The following is a 14228-nucleotide window of genomic DNA, read 5'->3' as shown; positions in this document are numbered from 1 at the left end:
CCCAGCCCTCACTTGGTTCTTCCCATCTTCTAAATATTCATTAACAGGTATGTTGTAGAGAGACCTCAAAGTGATAGGAGCACATAAACTACTACCTCTGTTACCAAGAGATCAGAAGAAATGGATGATGCCTGGCACCATTACTGAAAATTTTGATCAAGGACACAACAAATGGATCCTGATCAAAGAGAGTAACAGTGTAGAAGAGAGCTTCAAACTCGTATGGAAACCAGACTTACTGGTTCCATTGAGAACAGGGGAACCCCTGAATCTAATGCCTGGAAATAATCCTTAAGCCTTGAACTGAAACTGTCCCATGAAGCCATGGTTAAACTAAACAACGGTTTAGCCCAATTAATAATGTTTGCCTTGAGCATACCCAAAACCCAAACTCATTGCTGCAGAGTCAATTCTGACGGTGAGCCTATAGGAGAAAGTAGAACTGCCCCACAGGGTTTCCAAAGCTGTACATTTTTACGGGAGCAGCTTGTCACATCTTTCTCCCACGGAGTGGCTGGAGGGTTTGAACCACCAACCTTCTGTTAGCAACCAAACACTTTAACCACTGTGCCACCAGGGCTCCTTGTCTTGAGCATAGTGCCCCTATAAAGAATTGTCTATATGAGTTTTAGCAGACAATAGCTAATCTAAAGTGCATATGAGAACTTTAAAGGGCAAAAAAAAGGGGCAGAGAGCCTAAATTAATGGCGATGAAACAATATTGGTAAAGACAGTGAGAACGGTGACACAATGTGAAGTATGTGCCGTCGACCAACGTTATTGAACTGTTCATGTAGAAATTGTGAATGGATGTATGCTTGGTTGTGTATATTGCCACCAAAAATGAATAAAAATTTTAATTGAAAATTGAGAAGAGCATTAATGTCTAGGGGAACTGTTGTCCCAAGGCAGAAGGAAAACAGGTTCTGCATGCCACAGGGAAGTGACTGCCCAGGGGCTCTGGAGTCAGGCTTGAATTCAAATCCTGGCTCTACGGCTTATTAGCTAACTGCAAGATCTAGGGAAAAGTCACTTAGCCTTTTTAAGTTCATTTTTCTCATCTGAAACTGGGGATGATGATAATATTAGCACTAAATGTGAAGAGCACTTAGCATAGTTTCTGTTAAATAGAAAATGGTCAGCAAATTTTACCTATTAGTACCCTACTATGGATCCTGGCTGAAAGCAGAGACTATCCAAAAGATGTTTACCTGTGTTTTATTGACTATACCAAGGCATTCAACTGTGAGAACCATAACAAATTATGGGTTGCATTGCGGAGAATGGAAATTCCAGAACACTAAATTGTGCTCATGAGGAACCTATGCATAGATCAGGAGGCAGTTGTTTGGACCGAACAAGGCGATACATGGCTAGTCCAAATCGAGGTGTGCTATAGGTATAAACTACACACCAGATCTTGAAGACATAGTATTAAAAAAAGAATATAAAATATCTCATTAATTTTTATATTGACTGTATATTGAAATGATATTTTAGATATATTGGGTCATAATAATAATAATCTTAAAATATATCATCAATCTTACTTCTTAAAATCATGTTTATTTTAGTTTTTAATGTGGCTACTAGAAAATTTAAAATCACCTCTGTGGCTCACATGATATTTTTATTGAACAGTGCTGTTATTGATAGTGGGAAGCTATTGAGGGTTCTTGAGTTAAAACAATAGTCAGCAAATTTTTCTGTAAAAGACAAGATAGTAAATATTTTCAGCCTTGCAGGCCGTATGGTCTCTGTTGTAACTTCTCAACTCTGTTGCTGCAATGCAAAAGCAACCATAGACAATATGGAAATGGATGAGTGTAGTTGTGTTCCAGCACAGCTTTTTATGGACGCTGAAATTTGAATCTCATATAATTTTCACATGTCATGAAATATTTTTCTTTTGATTTTTTTCCCAGTGGTTTATTTTATTTTACTTTTTATGTTGCTCTAAAGGAGGAGCATAATTTTTAATGTGGCTAGGAAAATATTCAACTTCCTTCTCTGTCTTTTGGGAGAACGGTATATATCAGTGTGCTGGCTTCTCCACAACTGGCAGGGGATGGTCTGCATAGATTCACTTACAATCATAGAATTTTATAGTGAGAGGGAAGTATGGAAGGAAGGGCGTGTCTGTGTGTGTGTGTCAGTGTGTATATAGAGTCTGTGTGTTTAGTGTGTGTATATTGGGGCAGATGCAGGGTAGGGACAGTGCCAGCATAGCAAAGGGCCATGTGTCTTGTCTTTCTACACTCCTGCCAAACCCAGCTGTAACACTCAAGCACCACACTAGGAAATGAATTGGAAGACCAGCATTATTAGCTCTGTGATTCCTGTGACCTTAGGGGGTTACTTACTCTCTTTGAATCTCAGTTTCCTCATCTGTAAAATGGGCATAATAGGATATATCTCATACAGTTGTTTTAAAAATTGAAAGATAATGTGCATATAAACTTTTTAAAACATCATATTAAACATACATTGTTATTGTTGCTAGCTGCTGTCGAATCACCCCCAGCTCATTGTGACCCCATGTACAACTGAATGAAATGCTGCCTGGTCCTGTGCCATCCCCATGATTGGTTGCAGATCGAACGGTTGTGATCCATAGGGTTTTCACTGGCTGATTTTTAGAAGTATATCACCAGGCTTTTCTTCCTAGTCCATTTTAGTTTAGAAGCTCCCCTGAAACCTATTCAGCATCATAGCAACACGCAAGCCTCCACTGACAGATGGGTGGTGGCTGCACAGAAGACGCATTGCCTAGGGATTTTCCCAATCATTTAAAAATGGAAAAACCATTCTTGGGTCATACAAAAATAGGCAGTGAGCCAGATTTGGCCCACAGGCTATTACAGCTTGCCAAGCTCTGAGTTAGAGAGTTAAGCTGGAGTCTCTGGAAATCTCTTGCAACCGTCAACACCATTGGTGCTCTCCCCACACACAAGCACACAGTGCTTGGAAAATTCCTTCTCCTTTGCAAACAGCATGGATTCATATATCATTTGATCTGGGAGGGACAGTAGGTATCATGTACTCCTATCTTCTCGTATCACATTTGAGGAAACTGAGGCTCAGAGAGGTAAAGTATCATAAACAAGGTCACATTGCAGTGAAGAGGTTCCAAATAATGGGAAACATTACAAGACTATATCAGGCAGCAGCTGGCAAAAAAAGGAAGGTTCTGAGGTCAGACCACACACCTAGGGCCCATTCAGGGGCTCCAAATTCTAGCTCATTTATTCATTACTTCAATAATTTATCACTTAATTCCTCAAACTGCCTGAGTCCAGGCCCAATATGAGGCTCTGGGGAACCAGAAATTATTGATCTTTGGTCACCGACCTTGAAAAGAGGAGGTCATAGTATAGAAAAAAAGATATTTTAAAGCAGATATCCTGGGAAGGGTAAGGGAAAAGATCTCTGAAAAAGTGTGGCCGAAGCAATGATCAGATGGTCAGGTAGGATTTAGCCAAGTGAAGAAGAAGGTAGGAAGAGTGTTCTGGGCAGAAGGAACAGCATATGCAAAGGCCTGGAACTGAGAGTGTCCAAAATGTTTCAGGACCTTTAAGTAGATCATTGGCGTGAAGCATTAAGTAGGACACAAAAGTGGGAGAGGTGAGCCTGGAGAGCCAATAGGACCCAGAACATGAAGGTCCTCTGTTTGATGTTAAGAAACTTGGTCTTTAACACAGAGAGGTTTTAAGCAGTGGGGTAACACAGTCAGACTGAGTTTTAGAAAAATCACACAGGCAGCTTACCACAGCTTACCAGACAGAGCGGAGAGGAAAGGATCTCAGAGGGAGGGATGAGCCTGTAGAAAAGCCTAGCAGAAGGAAGACCAGTAACACAGTGTGTCTGGTACGACTCAGCCTGCAATGCATGAAGAGGAGCAAGAAGAGACAAACTACAGAGAAAACCGGTGCAGATGGTGGAGGGCCTTGAATTCCAGGCTGAGGAGTTCAGATTTGATTCTTTGGGTACCAGACAGAGGTAAGAACCTCACGGGAGTCCATGCGAAGGTAGAACACAGACCCAAGGTCAATTTTTCCTAGCTCTGCCATTTCTGAGTTAAGCCTCAGCTTCCTCAGAGATAAAAGGGAGATAGTAACCGTGATGAGAATTAAGTGAAACAGTGTATTAAAAGTACTTATCCCATTTTAAAGAGTCTGACACACAATAAAGACTCAAAATGTGAGCTCTAAAACCTACATGGGACATATCACCCAAAGGGCTCTCAGTTCCTACATGAAAACTTTGTGTTGGAAGGAGAAGACTCAGGGATGGGATGCCCCCGACCTCTCGTTTTTGAACTCTGCCTAAGTGTCCACTTTGTATGTAAAAAAATAATTGTGGGCCCACAACCACCCACATTTTGAGTTGGAATTGACTTGATGGCAACAGGTTTGGTTTTTTTTGGGTTTCTCCTTAAGAAGCCCAGAATACTTATACACCATGCCTCTGGCATTATGTTTAGCTTTCTCCAAAGCAGAACACACAAAGCCAGCAGCTCAACTTGAGGGTGATAGACATTCTCTCCAGGTCCTGCTGCCACTTTTGGGGGCTTCTTAGAGTCCTCCCAACCCTGACTCTCTGTTAATTTCATATTCATTTTGCCATGGTCTGTATGTACAGAATATATCATACGTGAGAAGGGGAAAAGGTTTTATGTATATGTTTAGAAATACCATAAAACCTGCAAAAGCTGGAACCTGTGTAAAGTGGAAACCTGTCCGAGAAGGAAAACTCAAATATTTTCCACTAATAGAGAACACTAGAAAAGTTGTAAGACTGCACCCTGTCAAAGGCAAAAAACTCTTAAGACCCGGGAAAACAAGGCAGTCAAGTCAAGTTCCGGCTCCCACAGGTTTCACTGTATACAGAATAGCTCTTAAGAAACAGATGACTGGCATTTGCCAGGGTCCAGAACGCTGTGTGTGGAGACGGAGGTAATAGGCTGAATTGCTCTCCACTGTATACTCTTTTGTACTTTCGGAAGTGCCATGTGTACATATTACCTATTCAAACAAAATTTCACAACGTAAAAGCACCTTGCTTGTCTGTAACAGAAGCACACCAGGTCCACTATTGCCTTAATCTCCAGTCTGACTTTCCAACACCTTGCTCTTTCGCCCAAAGACAGAGCAGAGGATGAGATGGTGACAGTCTTGGTTTTCATTCCCTCCTACAGGACTTAGGACAGTTTCTGTGACCCAGACCTCCCAGCTGGAGAACGGGGAGAGTGGCATGTGCAACATTCTCCACAGGGGCAGCACTGAGAACTGGCTATCTGTCGGTGAAGGATTTCAGGGCCTGGCCATGAAACAGAATATATTAACACAAAATGTTCTTACTTTTTAACCCCATGTTGTTCTGGGGAAACCTAATATAAAAGCTTCAGATCCATTTACAGTTGCTGTACTAAAGATGAATGTTAATTAGTGACACGGACAATTGTCACTTTTTTTTGTAAACCTCCTTGATGACTGAGAGCTGCAGGAATCTTGCTGTATGAACCTTCTCTCTTTGAATAACCAAGTCTCCATCTGACCTGCCTGGAACAGACAGGAAGCTGCCCACCTCAATGACAGAGCTCAACTGAGAATCAGGGTTTAGTGCTCACACAGGCTATCTAGAGACCATTTGCCTCACTGGGTCCAGTGACTGGGTCTTATCTTTTCATGAGGCTCTCCCTTCCTTCACCCTTCCCTTCTTTTACAAGGTGGGATGCACAGAAAGCATTTAATAAATGATGGCTGAACTAATGGCTGGCTGGCTGGCTGGTTACCTGGCTTCAGAAGTACCCTCACTTCTAGGAAAAGAGAGGCACACAGAAGTGCAGTGCTTTCCATGTCGCTGTTGTTGTTAGGTGCCACCAAGTTGCTCCAACTCATGCCAGGCCCATGTACGACAGAACAAAACATTGCCCAGTCCTGTGCCATCCGTAAGAGCGTTGGTATGCTCTAGTTCATTGTTGTGGATATTGCGTCGATCCATCTCATGGAGGGGTTCCCTCGTTTCATATGAGGAATCTCTGTTTCAGGCAGAAGTCACACCTCTTCTAAAGCTCATCTCTTCTACTGTCTGGACAGAGAAAGCTTGAGAAGCATTTCCATCTTCAAAGTCAGGGAAATAGGAAAGGCAGCTGGAAAACAAGTCCTGAATCTAGATAATCCGAATAGATGCCTTAGGCACCATTACTTCCCAGGTCTCAGTTTCCCCACTCATAAAATAATGGTTTGGGTAGGATGATCTCTTGGGTGCCTTGGCATTCTAAAGGCTTCTGGTCTTAACATACACTAGCCCTCCTGAAGAAGGGATCAGGTTAGCCAACTTGGGCCACCTCTTTGTCCAGGTTGTATTTCTTTAATTCCTTTAGTTTCTTCTGAGTTTCAAGGGGGCGCTGTGAAACTGGTTATTGGGCAGCCAGCAGGCTCTTCCTTCCTTGGAGCTGTCTGGTCTGTCTCCCTGTTGGTAACCAAGCCCTTGTCTGCCTTTGCAGCAACCCAGCCTTTTCTTATTGTTGCTGTCTGTTTCCATTTGCTCCTTTTATTCTCCAGGTTTTCCTTGACTCTGATGTTTTTCCCCCTGCTGCACAACAAGCCCTTCTGATCTCTGTGAAAGGCAAACCCGTGTCATTCTTCCAAATCATCATTGTATGACATGTTTTTATATCAGCTGGACAAAGGAGCTATTTGATCAGGGGGTATGGTGTGTGATTGTAAGAAATTCAGCTAGTCGGTGGCAACCATTGTTCCCCAAGCGGCTCCCTGACCCCATTCTGCTCCAGGAAAAACTCCCTGAGAGTGGTCTCTATTCATGGAGTTACACCAGTCCCCAGCCGTGCTCCAGGAGCATGCTCAATTCCTAGCGGTGTCACCGATAGCTGCCTACAGCCACCCTTTAACTCTTTCATCAGCATTAGGTTTCCAACCCCACAGCTGTTATCACAGCCATGAGCTCAGGGGGTTAGAGATATAGGCCCGCTCTCTGCTCTCCCTCTTATCTTGGAGAAATTCAACCTTCCTTTGAAATGGTCATTTGGAAATTACCCGTCTGCTGCTTTCAGCGCAGCAGGCCTGGCTAGCGCGCCCTGCCCTCCTCAGTTTTCCCCTGAGGACAGTCTCCCCAGTTCTGCCAACTTCCAGGCCCTGATGCTCTGTGGCTGGCCTCCTGGTATATAGTCTAGCGGGCTTCAGAATTGTTCCTGATTGCCTGAGGTAGAGGCAAGGGGCCCCTCACCCTGGCCCTGGAGTCTTTGGCAGACTGTTCTAATGAAAAAAAAAAATACTATCTATTAAATAAAGTCACCTAAAAAAAAACCCGTTGCCATCGAGTCTATTCCAATTCATAGCAACGCTATAGGACAGAGTAGACCTGCCCCGTAAGGTTTCCAAGGAGAGGCTGGTGGATTCAAACTGCCAACCTCTTGGTTAGCATCCGAGTTCTTAACCACTGCACTACCAGGGCCCCAAAATAGTCACCTAATGATGAGAAAATGCTCCAACACACTAACAAATATTACTTGCTCAGCCTTCCTGTACACACGGGTCCCTACATGTGTAAGGCCTTGTGTTGAGTATTGTAGGAGAGACAGAACTGTATGAAAATTGGCCCTTGGCCCTGGGAACCCGACCTATTACGGGAACTGAGACAAGTAAACATGTATCTGCAGAAATATCTGTAACACTTTCCCATCATTAACCTCTGTGCCATTAAAACAGTGTGAGGTAAACCCTAACTCTTCTGTCCTAACTGCTTAGCACACGGTCTACCCAATGTTTTTGACTGGGGAGCTCAAAACCACACACAGTTGTAAGCTATAAACCTTGCAAAAGGTCCAGCCTGCCCTAAGTGTGTGGATGTTAGCATTATGCATCTACAGAACAGCCCACAGAATACTGGAAGATTTTTTGAAGTGTCCTAAAACCTAACAGCTATGAGATCTTCCTTATTCTCACTGTGTTCATTTCACAGAGACTACAAATAGAGGGACCTTTTCAAGATCACTCAAAGCCAGTACCTGAGCAAAGGCTCAAATCTAGAGCCTTCTTTCATGTTTTCCCTGGTTCGTGTTTTAATTCATTAAGTTCTGTTTTTCTCCAAGAAGCTGGCAATAGATTAGACTGTTGTCATTTCTCTGTAACTACTATCAGGAAGTCAAAGACCTCAAACCCAATAAAAATGCCAACTCAAGAGCCTAGAATCCTAAATGAGACTCCATCTCTGGCTCATCCTCCTACCAATGTATCTGTGCCTTGAGTCAAAAGAATGACCTCCTTGGTAAAACAGAACCTTAGCTTGGCTCCTCCATCTCAATTCATCCTTGGCCCCAGGGAACACCCATAATGCAAAAGCTACAGTACTAACATATGTCCACACAAAAACTTACATATCAGACCACAGGGACCCCAGAGGCCATGGTCCCCAGACCTTCTGTTAGCCCAAGACAGGAACCATTCTCGAAGCCAACTCTTCAGACAGAAATTGGACTGGACTATGGGATAGAAAATGATACTGGCGAGGAGCGGGCTTCTTGGATCAAGCAGACACGTGAGACTATTTGGGCAGCTCCTGTCTGGAGGGGAGATGTGAAGGCCGAGGAGGACAGAAGCTGGCTGAATGGACACAGAAACACAAGGTGGAGAGAAAAAATGTGCTGTTTTATTAGGGGGAGAGCAACTAGGAGTATATAGCAAGGTACATATAAGGTTTTGTATGGGAGACTGACTTGAAGTGTAAACTTTCACTTAAAGCACATTAAAAAAAAAAAAAAAAAACCTTACACATCAATGCCCATAATAGCACTATTCATAATAGCCCAAAAGTAGAAACAATCCAGATACCCATCAACTGATGTATGGATAGACAAAATGTGGTATATCCATATAATGGAATATTATTCGGCCATCAAAAGGAATTAAGTACTAATACATGCTACAACATGGATGAACCTTGAAAACATTATGTTGAGTGAAAGAAGGCAGACATAACAAGCCTCCTATTTATGGTTCCATGTATATGAAATGACCAAAATAGTCAAATCCAAAGAGACAGAAAGCAGATAAGTAGTTGCCAGAGGTGGGGATGAGGGGCTAGAGAGTAACTGCTAATGGATATGGAGTTTCTTTTTGGGATGATGAAAATGATTTGGAATTAGAAGTAGTGTAGATGCACAACTTGTGAATATACTAAAAAACACTGAATTATATACTTTAAAGGGGTGAATTTTATGGTATGTGAATTATAGCTCAATTTAAAGAAAAAAAAAATACTACCTAAGAAAAAAAGCTTATCATCCAAACCAGAACTGAGACACTTTTGAGGTATTAATAGTCACCCTGGGACAATACATATAAACCAGCACATATGATCACTCTAGCTAGAGACAGTGAATCTAAGCTCTGTGTGCCACTCACCTTTACATCTTCTCAGAGGAGCCTAAGAATGGCCTAAAGTCTACCCAGTCAAGGATTCTGTGGCCATTATGCCCCCAGGGACCATGTGAGTTGTTATTCTCGGCTCTTCTTATCTCTTCTTCTCCAAAGTCCTCCAAGGCATTAGGTATCCTGTATGTACCTCCTCTTTTGTGATGAGCCAAAATGTTTGCTCCACTCTATGACTTAGGACCTCTTCCTACTCACCCGAGTTTTACTCATTCATTCATTATCAATTATGTGGCACCTACCAGTTCCAGGAAGTCAGTATAGGCACTGAGGAACACGCAGGAAGAAGTCGAGCTTCGTTCTCTCAAGGAGTTCACTTTCTACTGAAAATCTTGACTTTTGAGTACAAGCAAATGAAACTACTGCTGGGATAGAAATATGTATTAGATTTCAGTAGTGCTCAAAGGAGGGAGAAGTCTGTTCTTCCAGAAGGTGGAAGTTTCTCAATGCTCATCACTTGACTTTCCAGAGGGACTCTGATGGGGTCTGCTTTTGGTATCTCAGATGAAGAAAGGAGTTTGCTTTCTTTGTCTTTGGTTTCCTCTCCCATTCACTGTGCTCTCTGCTCTTAAGTGGCCTTTCATTGGGACACTACCATTAGAAGCTCTGGAATCTCTTTCCTGGGGGGGAAGTATGACTCATTCTCCAGCTCAGAGCCCCCATTCTCTGGATGTTGTGTGATCTTTCCATCTAAGTGCATTATATTCTTGCCCATTTTTCTGCCCACTCATGAAAACTTCTAAGGTTAAGCCCTTTGCCCAAGGTCATACAACTGGTTGACAACAAACCCAGGCTAGAACCTAGGCTTGATCCAAGGGGTGTAGTCCTTCTGAGCTTCCAAATGAATGGTTTTATTTTCCTCAGGAAGTTCTATGACCAGAAAAGAGAAACCTTAGCCAATCCCAGGCCAGGTTTTTTTTTTTTTTTTTTTTTTTGCTTTAGCTCTCAGCCTTCCAGGGGGTGGCAGAGATAGTAAATAAATGATTAGTGATTCCCCCCCCGCCACCACCACCAAAGGGTGCATAGCAAGATCTCAGTACAAATGTCAGGCTGAAACTTTAGATCTCTCACAGCCTGCATGGGCAACCCCAGTTCCTAGTAATGTAGGTCAGAACCCACAGGCCAATGGTGTTCCTAAGACTAAGCATAAGAAGTAGGATTCCATGATTCCAAAGAAAAAGTTCACACTTGGAGAAGCCAGAGGCAGAAAAGCTTAGAGGTTCAGAGCTTGGATTTCAAAGGCCAACAGGTCTGAGTTTAAATCTTGGCTGTATAACTTTGGAAGATTTCCTTCACTTCTTTGAACCTCAGATTCTACAATTGTAAAATAGGAATAACAACTTATTTAGGTGATAAAATCTTCATAAGGGTAATAATTACTGCATAGTATTGGTTTATTGGTGCGAGGATGAAACCAAGTATAGAAAGTGCTTAGTGCAATTCCTGGTAAAAATTGTTATTGGTGTTCTTAGTTGCCATCGAGTTAATTCCTACACCTAGCAAACCCAAGTGTTCAGAGTGGAACTGCATTCCATAGGGTTTTCAAGACTGTGACATTTTGGAAGCCGATCACCAGACTTCATTTCCAAAGCACCTCTGGGTGGGTTTAAACCACCAACCTTTTAGTTAGTAGTCCAGCGTTTAATCATTTGCACCACCCAAGGACTCCTCCTTGGTATTTAGTAAGAACTTAAAGCCCTAGTGGTGTAGTGGTTAAGAGCTCAGCTGCTAACCAAAAGATCAGCAGTTCAAGTCCACCAGCCACACCTTGAAAACCCTATGGGGCAGTTCTGCTCTGTCCTATAGTGTCACTATGAGTTGGAATTGACTCAACAATAAGTTTTTTTTTTTCTTTTTTAATGTCCCTGGGTGGTGCAAATAGTTAACATGCACAGCTGGAGTCTACCCAGTGGTGCCTTGGAAGAAGGCCTGGAGATCCACTTCCAAAAAACCAGTCATTGAAACCCTATGGAAATTGGAACCCTTATCCATTGCTGGTAGAAATGCAAAATGGTATAGCTGCTGTGGAAAACAGTGTGGTGGTTCCTCAAAAAACTAAAAATAGAACTATCCCATGACCCAGCAATCCCACTCTTAAGTATATGCCCAAAGAACTTGAAATCAGAGACTTAAAAAGAGAGTTGTATACCAATGTTCATTATGGCACTATTCGCAATAGCCAAAAGGTGGAAACAACCTAAATGCCCATCAACAGATGAATGGATAAACAAAATGTGGTACATACATACCATGGAATACTGCTCAGCCAGTAGGAAAAATGAAGTCTTGATACATGCTACGGTATGGACAGAGCTTGAAGACATTACGCTGAGCAAAATGAGCCAATCATGAAAGGACAAATATTGCATGATCTCACTTATATAAAAAGACAAGAAAAAAGGCAAATGTATGGAAAACAAAGTTTATTAGTGGTTATCAGAGGAGAAGAGGGGGAAAGGGGAGTTAACAGTGATAGAAAAATCACATTGATTAAGGGTAGGGTTGTGCAGCCGATTATTATAATTGCTGTCAATTAGTTGTATACCTGTAAAAAGTTGAATTGGCAAAAGCTGTGTGATAGATACATTTACAATAATGACAAAAAAAAAAAAAAAAAGAGTAGATGCTGAGGCTGCTTATGTACAACCAAACGCCTCACAGGATTTGGTTCCTCAGTTTGGAGGCTTAGGGTCATGGTTTCATGGGATATCCCAGTTAATTGGCCTAATAACGTGCTTAGTGCTTCTGTTCTATCTCCTAGTTTGTTGAGTAGTGCCTGGGGCCTTAAAAGCTTACAATTGGCCATCCAAACACAACAATTGGTCTTTATTCACCTGAAACAACAGAGGAAGGAGAGTCAGAAATAGAAGGAAGATATGGAATGTTTGGCTAATTACCTCCATGAACAACTGCCTCCTTTGCCATGAGACCAGAAGAAATGGATGGTGCCCGGCTACAGTTATTGAACTTTTTGATTGAAAATTTCATAGAAGAAACCTGAACAAAAGGGGAAAATCACAGAACAGAATTTCAAATTCTCATGGAATCTGGACTTTCTGCAGCCGTGGAGGACAGATGAGCCCCTGAAACAACTGCCCGAAGATAACCTTTAAACCTTAAACCAAAAATATCCCCTGAAGTCATCTTAAAACAGAACAATAATTTAGCTTAACTAGCAAAAAAGGCCTGCCTTGAGCATCACACCCTTTTAAGAACTATCTATATGGGATCAAATGGACAACAGCAACTGGAAAGGTTAAATAGGAAGCTTAGGGGCAGTGAGTTTACGTTAATGAGGGAGAAACAACTCATAAAAAGAGGGTGACAATGGCTGTACAACTCAAAGAATGTAATCAATGTCACCAAATTGTACATGTGGAAACTATTGAATTGGTGTATGTTTTGGTGTGTATATTCTCAACAACAACAAAATATATAAAATTTAAAGAAAAAAATGTTATGGAGCACAGTTTTACTCTGACACACATGGTGTTGCCATGAGTCGGAATCAACTTGACATCAACTGGTATTACTTTCTGATCTTTTCTAAACCTACCTGTAATCACTGAATGGTCCAAAACCCTGAGGAGGATGGCCCAGTCTCCCCAGATGATGTCTGTAGCCCTCTTGCTTGTCCCTTAATGGACAGACCAAGTTTAAGGTATCCAGATGGGACTTCATCTATTCATTCACCTAATTTATGGAACACCTACTATATTCCAAGACTACTTGAATACAAGTCAGTGTTATAAATGGAATGATGTTTGAGACCACAGAGGATTGCCTGGGAGACAACAGAAGTCTTGAAGGGTATGTAGGACTTCATTTAGGCAGAGAGAACAGCAGGTAAAAAGACTACTGCATGGAAGAACATGGAATATTTGGGAAATCGTAAAACGATCTGTATGTATCACTAGAATGGAAGGGGTGGTGAACAAAGGTGGAAAGAGGTAAGTCTGGAAAGTTGTGGCTAGATTGTGAAGGGCCTCCGATGCCAGACTGAGGAATCTGAACTTTATCCTGTGGGCAAGGAAAGCGAGTAAAGACTTTCAAGCACGCAAATGCAATCTTTGGCTTGGGTTAGAAATTTGGGTTCTGGCTGCTTTGTAGTGGAAAGATTGCAGCATGAACCTCACCCTTTTGGGGCAGGGAAGGAAGTCCTGGGAAAATTCCATTGATGCTCTGGTTCCAGGAGAGAAGTCGGCATCCTCTCCACTTTTTGCACGTGCTTTTAGTTCGTTCTGATTTTACAAGGGTTCTGAGGAACTTTCAAAGACTTCAGAATGAATTTTTCCCTTAACAAAACTAAGCTGACACAAAAAGACCAGACTTAATGGTCTGACTGAGACTAGAAGAATCCCAGCGGTCATGGTCCCCAAACCTTCTGTTGGCCCAGGACAGGAACCATTCCCGAAGACAACTCATCAGACATGGAAGGGACTGGACAATGGGTTGGAGAGAGATGCTGATGAAGAGTGGGCTACTTGTATCAGGTGGACACTTGCGACTGTTGGCGTCTCCTGTCTGGAGGGGAGATGGGAGGGTAGAGAGGGTTAGAAACTGGTAAAACCATCACGAAAGGAGAGACTGGAAGGAGGGAGCTGGCTGACTCATTAGGGGGAGAGTAAGTGGGAGTATGGAGTAAGGTGTATATAAGCTTATATGTGACAGACTGACTTGTAAATTTTCACTTCAAGCACAATAAAAATTATTAAAAAAAAAACTAAGCTGAGATAAATTCCCCTCAAAGTTCTTACTGTAGGTAGTATTCAAAAC

This window comes from Loxodonta africana, chromosome 16 (assembly GCF_030014295.1).
Source record: "Loxodonta africana isolate mLoxAfr1 chromosome 16, mLoxAfr1.hap2, whole genome shotgun sequence".
NCBI classification, from domain to species: Eukaryota; Metazoa; Chordata; class Mammalia; order Proboscidea; family Elephantidae; genus Loxodonta; species Loxodonta africana.
This window is presented reverse-complemented; position numbering follows the sequence as displayed.